General features: G+C 50.7%; 1 long non-coding RNA gene across 3 annotated transcripts; it reads left to right on the forward strand.

The window, feature by feature from the left end:
- Positions 1 to 7638: 7638 nt before the first annotated feature.
- LOC115768663 lies at positions 7639 to 8442 on the forward strand. Of its 3 annotated transcripts, none has more exons than XR_004018585.1 (5): positions 7639 to 7659; positions 7719 to 7884; positions 7958 to 8001; positions 8118 to 8236; positions 8407 to 8442. It is a non-coding gene; the product is annotated as an uncharacterized LOC115768663 (long non-coding RNA). The 3 variants fall into 3 exon arrangements; XR_004018584.1 differs by lacking the exon at positions 8407 to 8442 and adding an exon at positions 8300 to 8335 and having other exon boundaries at positions 8078 to 8236; XR_004018583.1 differs by lacking the exon at positions 8407 to 8442 and adding an exon at positions 8300 to 8335.
- The last annotated feature ends 359 nt before the right edge of the window (positions 8443 to 8801 follow it).

Genomic DNA, 8801 nt, shown 5'->3' on the forward strand with positions numbered 1-8801 from the left:
TCGCACTCTAAAGTGAAGCTCGGCGTAAGTGCCTACGTATGTATAAATATATTTTATAAATACAAATTAACTAAATTTAACGAAAAAAAAAAAAATCTACTCCTTTTCAGGGAGTGCAATTAGGAGTCTTCTTCTGACTCTGCCAGGGGCTCGAACGAGGATGGGCAAAAACATGGAACGGACTCACTCGGTGGATGTGGGCGGGGTCTCGCCTGTGGCCGCTTCTTCGTTGTTGGAGCCCGGTCGTTGGTGGCTCGTCTCGTCGCCTTCAGGTTTGCGCCGACGCTTGCTGGCGGCGTCGCGGATATGGCTGGTTTGCGCCGCTGCACTGAATCCTGGCCTTTGAATATTTCGTGGGCCTCTCTGGTGCGCGAGCTGGTCTCCTTGGTGCCGGAGCCGTTAATTTTTGGCTTATTTGGTTCGTCTCTCGTCGCACTTAAGTTTTAAGTCTCTTTTAATTTTTTATTATATTTTTTTTTTTTTTTTTGACTCGAGCGGTTTGCTTTCGATATATTTATTAAATGGCAAAAAAGAACACAAAAACAAAACTTTTATTTGTCTGTTAAGTCATTTGTATTATGCGCCGGCTTAATTTGCAGAAGGAAAAAAATTCGAGTCTTTTTAGCAGAAATGCAATGTACAACTTTTATGCTCACTTCGAGCTGGCACGCCCGCCGTTAACCGCTGAACAAATCGAACTCCACGACATTTTTGGGCAGCCACACCATCGGTGCCGAATTTCGGCACACGCATACATTTGCGAGGCGGGCACCGTTGCTGCTCATCTGCACAGCTGCAAATTTTTTTGGGTCAACGGCCCAAATGAAGGCCAAGGGCTCTTTAAGAGCGAACCGGGCGGCCAATAGCAATCGTCGCTTTTGGCGCCGTGGATCGCATGTCTGGCGTTGCCACCCTTCAAAAATTTGGGCTCCGCCGTGGGCCCAGCTTCACCCCGCATACTCCGACCATAGGACAAAAGATATCGGCGTGGCCGATAATATCGCACGCAACCAACTGAGTAACCCTCGGTGCTGCCGATAACGTCAAATGCAACATCACCACGCAGATTATTGTAACGACATGAAGGACAGTTACAAGGAATCTGCGTGCGCATTTCATGGATTGACCCAGCCGGCTAATAACGATGCCCAACGTAGGCCACACCCACGACAAGTAATCTATATTTTTGCCGCTGACCCAAAAAAAAAGGGGGGACTGGCGCTGCCGCCGCCGTTGCCTGGCAGGGAGGTGAGCAAATTACGATTATGTTCGTATATCTTTTGCGTGGAAGACGCCTAGCACGCGTCCCTGGAGATCTTCCAACTCGTAGGCGTTGGTTCCCACGGCTCGGACGACGCGGCTCTTCAAGAACTTCCGGGCGAACTTGGCATTGAAGGCTTTGCCGAAGCTGCTTAGTGCGAAGTTGCGCCTCCACACTTCCTGTCCCGGTTCCAGATGGAGCTGTCGCGCGCGGTGGTCGTACCGTTGGCGACTTCGCTCGTATGCGGTGTGCAGGTGGTCCTTGACTTGGCTTCGGATTACAGCCAGTCTGTCCTTTGCGTCAAGGTCAGAAATACTGTGGTCGGCCAATGATCTCAGCTTCCTGGCCAGTTTGTAACTGGAACCATTCAGGTACATCTGCTGTCCAAAGACCGCGAAGAACGGAGTGACTCCCGTAGCGCTGTGGACCGCATTCCGGATCGCCACTTCCACCTCTGGTAGGTACGCGTCCCATTCCCGATGATCCTGACCCAGGTAGGTTCTGATTGCCGACAGCACTGTGCGGTTCACGCGTTCGGCGGCGTTGCTCTGAGGCGAATACACTGGTGTGCGCAGGTGAGTAATGCCAAACGCCTGGACCATCGCATCGAACGACTTTGACACGAATTGTCGTCCATTATCCGAATGGATCACTTCCGGCACGCCAAATTTGAAGAACACCTCATGCACTAGGAAGTTCACGACATCCGCCGCGGTGGCTTCCCTCATGGCCTTCAGGAAGGTAAACTTCGAGAAGTGGTCTACGACGACGAATATCCACGCATGCCCTCGTTTCGACCGTGGATACTTCCCCAAGAAGTCGATATATAGCTTCTGGAAGGGGCGGTCGGTGCGCACTTCTTCCCCAATTCCGACCTGCATTCGGTAGTTCTGTGCCTTGGTCTCCTTGCATGTATCGCATTTCCGAACATAGTCCCTGACTTGTATGGCCATGTTGGGCCAATAATATCGCCTGCGCAGCGCGTGCAGCGTTTTCCTCATGCCTCCATGAGCTGACGTCTCGTCCGCGTGTGCTTGTTGGATGAGTCCTGCCGTCAGCGACTCCGGCACCCAGAGCTTCCAACTTGTGCCTTCGACCTCATCCTCCAAGCTCTCGTGCACGGTCCTCTTGAACAGAAGTCCGTCCTGCACTCTAAGGTCCGGCAACTTCCCTTGTTGGCTCATCACCTCTTTTATCAGCTCTCGATATTCGGTGCTCTCGAACTCCGGGGTCTGAAATCCCAACAGATCTTCCGGGGTCAGTTCGACCTCTTCCACGCTTCGGGACAATGTGTCTGCGACGACGTTGTCGGCTCCCTTGCGGTACTGCATGGAGAAAGGGAACGCTTGCAGTTCTAGGGACCACCTGGCTAATCTCCCGCTCAAGTCTTTGAGACTCATAAGCCACTGCAGACTCGCATGATCGGTGATTACCGTGAACGGCATCATCTCCACGTACGGCCGGAATCGATGTATGGCCAGTTTGGCGGCTAGGCATTCCTTCTCGGTCACCGAATAGTTGATCTGGTGCTTGTTGAGTTTGGCCGAGAAGAATGCGATCGGCCTTTCCTGTTGTTCGTCGTCTAGCTGGAACAACACGGCTCCTACTCCGTAGTGAGATGCGTCGCATTGGATGAAGAATGGTCTTCGAAAATCTGCGTGAACTAACACCGGGGCTGTGGTGAGGGCTAACTTCAAGCTTTCTATGGCTTCTATGGCCTCGTCGCTCAACACAAATCTACCCGTTCTCTTCTTAAGGGCATCAGTCAACGGTACCGATATCTCGGCGAAGTTCTTTATGAATCGGCGATACCACCCCGCCGTACCTAAGAAGCTTCGTAGTTCTTTGACTGTCCTCGGATTCGGGATGTTCCGGATCGCTTCTACTCTTCCCGGATCCATGCGCAGCGTCCCGCCGCCTATGATGAAACCCAGGTAGTTTAGGTTGCGGAAGCAGAATTTTGACTTCGCCATGCCTATGGTGAGGTTCGCGTTCCTCAGACACTCGGCCACCAATTCCAAGTATTTTAAGTGCGTTGGAAAATCTGCCGATATTATCAGCAAGTCGTCTAGGTATACGAATACGTTGGACCTCAGATTCGCCGGGATTACTCTGTCCATGAGCCTGCAAAGTTGTTGAGCGGCGTTGCGGAGCCCGAATGGCATGTGGCGGAACTGGTATAGCGGCCTCCCTGGTACAGTAAACGCCGTATACGCCCTGCTCTTCTCCTCCATCTCGATTTGCCAGAACGCGAACTTAAGGTCGACGCTAGAGATAAAATGAGTCTCGTCGATTCGCGATAGGATGCCCTCGATGCATGGAAGCGGGTAAGCGTCTTTTACCGTTACTCTGTTTAATTTCCTGGCGTCTAAGCAAAACCTGTTCTTCCCAGGCCTCATCACCACCGTCGTCCGGTTGCTCCAGGGGCTGTCACTCTCCTCGATGATGCCCAACTTTAGCATCTTATCCACCTCGGCCCACACGATCTCTTGTTTGGCCGGGGACAGCGGATAATGTCTGTCTTTCACGGGTTCTGCTCCCTCGATCAGCTGAATTCGGTGCTGCAGCAGGTGAGTTTTCCCTAGGCCATCCTTCTCAAATTGGAGAAATCTGCGCTTCACGCTTTCCAACTGACTCCTCTGATCGTTGTCCAGGTCCCACATTTCCGGATCCGTCACGCAGTCGTCGTCGTCCCGGTAATAAGCCACCTCTGGGTTCGCTACCGTTACCTCAGATGCCTCTGGTGGTGTTTCGGACTTTCTGGCCGGACCGAGCAGCTCTGGTGCGATCTCAAAGGCTCGCCAGAAGTCGATTCCCAGGTATAGTTCCTGTCGCAGGTCCGGGCACATGTAAAATACGATATCTTCCTTTCTATTCCCGTATTTCACAGGCAGAACAACGCGACCTAAAATTGGGCGATTGGCACCCGCCGCTGTCCTCACCATCGATTCGTATGGCCGCGCTTCCCATCCCAGTTTCTCCACTAACTCCCGGCATCCTTGTCCCAACAGACTGACTGAGGCCCCCGTGTCCAGCAACCCTTTCATCTTGGCCCCAGCGACCTCCACTTCGGCGAATACTCGTGGGTCTATACTCTCCTCCCGTCTCACCGCTTCGACGACCTGGCGCCTGGTAATCCTGCGTCTGCGGAAGCGCGCACGTGCCTTCACCATTCTCCGGGTGGCTAGCGTCATCCCCTCCAGCTGTCGCTCACCAAAAATTCTATTTCGGGCCGACATGTATGCCCGAACACGTTCTTCGTATGGTAAGCCCCTCAGTGTTCCTCCTTTGCTTATACTATTATTATAATTAGCCTTATCCTGATCCTTATTCCAAATCTCCGTCTCCTTTCCAATGATTATTGGCTCTGGTAGGTGTCCCTCTCCTGCTTCCCCGCGGTCGCCGTCCCGGAACGCGTCTGTCCCGCCATCACCGCGCTCCCTCTGGGGTTTCCCGGACAGTTTTTACACTGCGAGCAGAAAGTGTCCGGCTTTCCACACCTATAGCAGAATATTTTCCGCTCCTTGGACAGGCAGTCTCTAAAGACGTGATCGAACTGTCTGCAGTTCCAGCATACAATTCGGGATGAGTTTCTGCTTCGCACGAATGCCTCCTCCAGTTCTCCCGGTGGCGTTTCTGTAAGATGCGGTGGTACTTCAACCTCGTGGACTACGGGCCTCGTTCCTTGTGGACAACGCGACGGCTGAAGGTACCCAGTCCGGCTTCTGCGACCCATGTGCCTCTCCACTTCTAGGCACTCTTGGCGCAGCTCATCCACGGTGAGTACGTCCATGGCATAGATATATTTCGCCAGACTTTCTTTTAAACCACGCTTTATAATCCTCACCAGCTCTCGGTCTCTCAGCGGCTTCTGGAATCGCGCGGCGAGTTGACGCATGTGGTGGATATAATCATCCACCCCTTCGCTGGCCTGTTGCTCTCGTTGTAGAAGCTCCTGCATTACATCGTGTTCCGTCTGGTAGCCCCGGAACCTGTCCAAGAGGGCATGCCGCAGTTGCATCCAGCTGTCGACCCTAGAATGCCGCACGTGCATCCAATACCACTCGCGGGCGCGTCCGGTCAGGAGCAGGTGGAAACCGCGCAGGACCTCCTTCCACGGGCACTGATACTGCCTCTGCAGGAACTCTAGGCGGAACACGAAGTCCTCGACCGAATTCATCGCGTCCTCGCCGTCAAACTTGACGTTCCACCGCTCGAGCTTCATGTACGCAGTTTCTCGCACGTTGGCGTACGCCTCCTCCGGTTGAAAATCATCCGCTCTCCGGTCCTCTACTCGGAAATGACGGTTATTCGGGTTACGCCAGTTCCTCGACTGAGCATCTGCCACGTAAACTGGGCTGCTGGACGAATACTCCGCCCCTCGTGCGCCTTGTCTACGTGGCTTCGGTGGCACCGGTGGTGGAAATGCCTCGCGCTGGAACACTTCCCGTTCTTTCGGGATGGCGCCTGTTCGCGGTCCCGGCTCGACATGTCTGGGCGGCTTCGGCGCAGTGTTAGTCTCGGCGGTTTGGCTCCCTGGCGGCCTAAGCACATCAATGATGCCCTTCATCATTTCCATGAAGCCAGCTCGCATCTCCTCGCGGATGGACTCGCTGATGCCAGATGGCAGAGCATGCAGATATGTTTGGTGGGCCTGAGCGATCGCCGCGTTTGCCGCCGATTTGAGCACTGAGTCTTTCGGGGCTTTTGGGAACTCCAGGTTCCGTGGAGGTCTATCCTGTTGCGCCAATTCTTTCTCCAAGTCTACCAGGTGACCCTCTTCCGGGATCTGTCTCTCTGGAAATCCCCGGAAATTCATTGGCGTTCGCACCAGCCCTCCAGCTGGGCGCGGCGGTGGCAGAGCCGACGCCCCATCAGCGTCAGAAGCCCAATCAGACACCTGTTCCTCAGCCATACTTATCCCTTCTGAGAACAGTACCCCTCTCTTCTACAAGGCTTACAACCCTTATAAAAACTTTACTAATATTCCTAATAAATTAATAAATAAATAAACACCCACTAACAAATCTTACTAATAAAGAATAATAAATTAATACACATCGACCACAAAAACACTCACAAAATTAAATTTTTTTTCTTTCTAATTAATTTCAAATACTTGGGGGAGAGAAGACAAATCCTAACACAGGCTAAATAATCTACGCATAATCTGGACAGTGGACAACACTTTAGCATTCGTCCCATGCTCAGTTCGTCAGTTTGACTGACGAACGGCATGCAAGGAACGCTACCTTGAAGGCTATTTGGTTTCTGTCGCACTTCTGGGCACCCTTAGGGTATGCTGTGTGACAGGTGCGGCGTAGGATCGGCTCTATATCGTCCTGGGTCACCTGCCTCCGAAGCTCATTTAACTACGGCCAGCACACACCAAACGTTAACACAGAGTGGGACAAAACAAATAGAAAACATTAAACAAACTCTAGTCAGACCTACCCTAATATCACATTTTGTCACAGGTTATTTTGTCATGGCGGCTACCACCAGGCTACGCTGGACGGTCGCGAACGTTCACCAACTAGCAAACGTGACTTACCGTCATCAACCGCGACAAGAAAACTCCCCATGTCAATGGACACCATGGCAAGATCCGTCTCCGTCGCTCTTCTGGCCATTCTTGGGATATGCTGTGTGACAGATGCGGCGCAGGCTCGGCTCTATAACGTCCTGGGTCACCTGTCTCCGAAGCTCGTATAACTACGGCCAGCATACATCCAACATTGACACAAAATGAGACAAAAACTACTAATTGAATAAATAACATCTGACTAAACTACCCTAATATCACATTTTTTTAATCATGAGATGCCTTTGTCGTTGCGGCTACCACCAGGCGAACGATGGATAGTCGCAAATGTTTCGCCAACATGCGAACGGCCATCAACCACTACAAAAAAAAACCCTCATGCTTATGGATGGATATTCAGATAACCTCTACTTCCGTCGTGCTTCTCGGATTCCACTACACGCTGCGCGATTATGAGCTACCTACTCGTGCCACATAAGACTTCAGCGGTGTGGGTCCTGACGCCAAGGGAGTCCTTTCCTCTGTACCTTTATTTTTATCGTATTTATTTTTCTTTGATTACACACCGACTTCAAAGAAGCCGAGTGCTTCTTCAAATTGGGCGCCATATTGTTACGGAACTGCTTGTTTCTCAGTGGGCCGCGCCGGCTGGCTCATCGGATTCTCTGGGTGTGGTCCCATCCCTGGCCCGCAGTCCGCACAATCGATAACAACAAAGCTACACGTCTGTAGCAAAACAGACTCACACAACACTACTCAAAATGAACCGCATAATCGATAACAAATATTCGGAACTACTAACTCATGAACAAAATACACAGCTGTAACAACTATGAAAATGTAAACAACAAAGGTAAGACACTCAATATAAATTAACAAAAAAAACACTATTTATCCACCTTACTCTTCCAGATCGGGCCCCGGTTCCGGACCCAGCGTACCCGCCCTACCATGAGACGATCACCTCCACTCGTCTCCCTCATTTTGGCCACTAAATGGCCTATATTAGCCCGTGTCGGCCATAATGCCCACTCTCCCCAACAATATTATTTTAGCCGGACATGATTTCTTTCAATAGGTGCGTATAATTGGTTGCGTTTTCTTAAAATGTATAACAATCATAATCATTGCTTATGGCATTTATCTTGCAGCTGTTTAGGATCTCATGCAAGCGGATAATTCATTAACTTCACAGGTGCGTATTACTGTTGCATATATTTATACTAATTGACAAAGCGCATTCATTCCTAAATTTTTCTCTTATCTTATAGAATTAATTTTTTTATTTTTTTACAACACTGAATGGAACAGGCGACGAAATACTACAAGGATATTGCTAGTCGCCGCAAAAGAAACGCGCAAGGAGGCACTTTAGAGGCAATCGTTGCGCCGATTTAGGAACAATGGCCCACACAATTACTTAAAACTGGGTATGTCACGTATTATGTATTGTATGTATTAAATCGCTTAATTCTACCTTACCCTACCTAAAGAGCTCTCTGGGGGTGGTAAGGGGCGATATAAATGCGTAAATTCAAATTAGGTAAGTATGTGAGCATAGTTCGCGCAAGTGTCAATTTTAGATTTTTATATTTTACAGGCGCAGATGCATCACCTTTGGAGTTTCCCTCACCGTTCGCACTCTAAAGTGAAGCTCGGCGTAAGTGCCTACGTATGTATAAATATATTTTATAAATACAAATTAACTAAATTTAACGAAAAAAAAAAAATCTACTCCTTTTCAGGGAGTGCAATTAGGAGTCTTCTTCTGACTCTGCCAGGGGCTCGAACGAGGATGGGCAAAAACATGGAACGGACTCACTCGGTGGATGTGGGCGGGGTCTCGCCTGTGGCCGCTTCTTCGTTGTTGGAGCCCGGTCGTTGGTGGCTCGTCTCGTCGCCTTCAGGTTTGCGCCGACGCTTGCTGGCGGCGTCGCGGATATGGCTGGTTTGCGCCGCTGCACTGAATCCTGGCCTTTGAATATTTCGTGGGCC

Source organism: Drosophila novamexicana, unplaced genomic scaffold (genome assembly GCF_003285875.2).
Source record: "Drosophila novamexicana strain 15010-1031.04,08,12 unplaced genomic scaffold, DnovRS2.1 tig00001911-arrow-arrow-pilon, whole genome shotgun sequence".
NCBI classification, from domain to species: Eukaryota; Metazoa; Arthropoda; class Insecta; order Diptera; family Drosophilidae; genus Drosophila; species Drosophila novamexicana.